The sequence below is a fragment of the Anneissia japonica genome, unplaced genomic scaffold (genome assembly GCF_011630105.1).
Source record: "Anneissia japonica isolate Jap-2015-1 unplaced genomic scaffold, ASM1163010v1 scaffold287628_len271844_cov180, whole genome shotgun sequence".
Classification (NCBI taxonomy): Eukaryota; Metazoa; Echinodermata; class Crinoidea; order Comatulida; family Comatulidae; genus Anneissia; species Anneissia japonica.
The window spans coordinates 110959-114381 of record NW_022698634.1 but is presented as its reverse complement, the minus strand read 5'-3'; the positions used below and the strand labels follow the sequence as shown (position 1 = coordinate 114381).

The following is a 3423-nucleotide window of genomic DNA, read 5'->3' as shown; positions in this document are numbered from 1 at the left end:
GTATATATACTTCTAAAAGTCGTGTATCATGCATAGGAACGTTGACGCCTGCAAGGCTCTGGTTTGTTTTTTTAGACGCATTGAAAAGAACAGATGCACTGCTTCAAAACTGGTAGGTATTACAGATATTTATAATTTAAGCTTGAATAAAGAGTACATCTGGTTAAGGATGTGATTAAACATAGTTTTGGAAAATTGGGGAAAAAAACATCTACAGTATTTAGTTAAATAGGGGTCTAATGTAATTGCCTCGGCTTTTAACGCAGTTTGTGCCGAGCTCATGTGCTTGGACATAGGACTGCACATTTGCGGGCGAGAGTGACAGTTGTAGTTAGGGAAGCAAAGAAATTGTTGTAGGTTAAGAATTTAACTGAACTTTTTGGTAGGGTTATGGTGATTATTTTTTGCTAATTGGTGATCAGTGGCCCATTTGAATAAAATATTTGAACAATGTGTAATTGGGAAAGAGAACTGGCGACATGACCTATGATGCAAACCTAATTCTGCCATCAAAAGAGTACTTCAATGATAGCAAACATCCGTTCTACCTGAGGTCATGTCGTGCCAGTGTATTGCCCTCCTTTGTTGTTTTAGATGGTAAGTTGTGTATTGAGATTTTTTACTGATTTTCAGTAGTTTAAATTTATATTTATATTTTATTGAAATAGGCACATGAAGGAAAACTGGTACATCAAAATGGTAAGAAATTGTTTTAAATTTTACGTAGAAGTTATTGTGTGCAAGAATGTGCCATATACTAAATATATAAATGTTTTTAGTTGGAATACTCCGAAGGCATTTGATGAGAACATTGAACTCTCTCACTGAAATTTATTGAAGAAAAAGATGTTTCTGATGCCATTATTCCACTAATTTATATCATTGACACACAAATATTTCTTAAATAGGCTGTGTGACATCTTGCTGTGTACTTCCAAAGAGGATCATCATGTATGGTTGTTAACACTAACATGAAAACCTGATAATTGGTAATTAATGATTTAAAAATGTATTAAAATTATTAAAATGTACATGCATATGATTTATACTTTTGATTGACATATAAAATTGTCAATTGTATTTTACAGATGATTCTTGCCATGATCTTGGATGCACAAATATTGGATCGATAAAGAAAAATTTAGATGAACTGCTACTCAAAAATCTAATTCGGAATATATAACATTACCATTGTAGTTATAAGGAAGATAAAAATGATTTCACAGCAAGTGAAATAATATGTAAACATTTCAATTTCAGAGCATTCTCGTTTTGTGCCGGGAATAAATAATATTTCCCAGTGGAAATTGTTGCTTGTGATTTTTGCATGCCTTATTATATTATATAATACTGTACTGTACTGTGACTGATTATTAAGCTTGCAAGTTTAAGGCAGTATTTGACAATCCCATTAAAAAGCTTTAATTCATTAATTACATTGTCTTATATCTTATTGTTTTACTGTACTTATTGTTTTAGATTGATTTTGCTTTAAAATACTTATTTTTTGTGGGCTTATACCACTGAACTTGGGTAATAAAAATACATTGAATCTTAACTTGAGATGTCGCTTTAATATCAGTTGCTGCTTTTAAAATAAGCAACCCGTAATCCTTATTTACTATAGACTGAGGCTCTACTAAGAAGCAAGAGTACTTTACATATTGTAATCGATCGAACTATGAAATTTGCTTTGCTTGTGAAAAACATGCTAAAATATCGCAGAATAGATGTGGTTATACTGTACAGAGAATATTCTAAAAACCAGTCCTTGAATTTTCATTCTTTAAATTCAAAATAGGGCACCTGTAAAGCGGAGCTTTTGGTGATTCCTCTACCCCAATGGAGAAAAAGTCAGTAGAGCAATAAAGGAGACCAGCAGGCCCATGCTTCCGTAAATTTTTCAAAATTATTTAGCAAAATTGAGAAACACAATTATACAGTATTCAAAATTAAGTATCAACGACTCGGTTGGCGCATCACATCCAAATTGTTAATTTCATAACAAACTGGTGTTCAAATGCATGTAGATATCCATCTCTTGCATAATTTGATCAGTATGCATCACTCCGATGGATTCAACAAATATACCGTAACAAATACCAAATTTAGTAAGTTAAAATTAAGTTTAGTCAAATGATAAATCCAGTTTTGAATGAGTTACTGGGAAAACTAGCACCTCTATCCCCCAACCCCATGCAGTGCCAAAATGGATATCAGATATTATTTCTTTCTTTCTTTTTTTTTTTTTTGTATACAATTTGTGAATTGTCTGTTCTGACGAATAATCAAACTTGCCCAAACTCGGCCAGATAACTAAAATTATTTACTTGTATTCAACTATTTGTGTTAACTTTTCATCACAATAATAATAATAATTATTATTAATAATAATAGTTCAATGAGACTAATTAAAAATAATTTACGTTCTGCTATGAAAAAATGCTCGTTTGGATAGCCTCATGATGCTTGAAATACATCGCGATAAGGGAAGCAACCTCGACCTTGACAGCGTGGTTGACAGATTTCATGCAAAATTTCCAAAATATAGAATTTTACTTTCAAGGATGAGGATTTGAAAATAAATTAGATGGTTACATTGCATACTCTTTGTTTCTTGTTTTATTCAAAATACTGTATTATGGTTTTGGAAGCTGATTTCGACATTAGAAAACATAGCCTATACATGAAATCCTATTTTATAGTAGCTCGATGCCTATTAAATAATTAATAAAAATTCGTCATGAATCGTCCCCTGGACTCCCACCGGGGCCCTAGACGGCCCCCCTCCCCCAGCCAAGTGAAACTCGATTCGCTCCACAATCCCCCTCTCCACCCGGTCGAGGCCTTTAGCCCCTCCGTCGGGCAAGTCCTGGCACCATCACTGGACGATCCCCCTGTCCACTTCCTTTTCGTCACTGCCATTTTAAAAAAGGAATATAAAAACAGACAGGCAGATAGGCGTAGATCCCCGGGTGGGGGGTTATAACCCCCAATATTTGACAAGGGGATGGTCCATTGTATCATCCCCCAAATATTTTGACTATGTATGGGATAAAATGGAGTTTTACACACTTCAAAAGACTGTCACAGAAATAATTTGCACTGTCATGCGCTTACAAAGATGAAAATTAGCATAATGTATTAATGTTGATAACAAAATTATTTTATCTGGTACCAATCTAAGCTCTTCTTTCCTTAGATGTTAGATGTGCTTGCAAAGAGAGCCACATTTCACACTCAAGGGCGTGTACAACATCAGTATGTTATGTCAATTCCAAGAATGTTTAAGTTTATATCGGTTGATGAGGAATTTATTGATTAGGCCTATAATAGCAAATTGCATCGATTTATTTTGGAAAAACAAGAATTCCAGCTTCAGAGAGGGGGGGGGCACATCCCCTGTCCGCACAAGGGCACACA

General features: G+C 34.2%; 1 long non-coding RNA gene across 3 annotated transcripts in view; it reads left to right on the top strand.

The window, feature by feature from the left end:
- LOC117102703 overlaps positions 1-1433 on the top strand; it is a 6591-nt gene extending 5158 nt beyond the window's left edge. For all 3 annotated transcript variants that reach the window (XR_004444456.1, XR_004444457.1, XR_004444455.1), the window contains 3 exons: positions 76-112; positions 669-699; positions 1089-1433. This is a non-coding gene — a long non-coding RNA (uncharacterized LOC117102703). The remainder of the gene's footprint in view (positions 1-75; positions 113-668; positions 700-1088) is intronic.
- The last annotated feature ends 1990 nt before the right edge of the window (positions 1434-3423 follow it).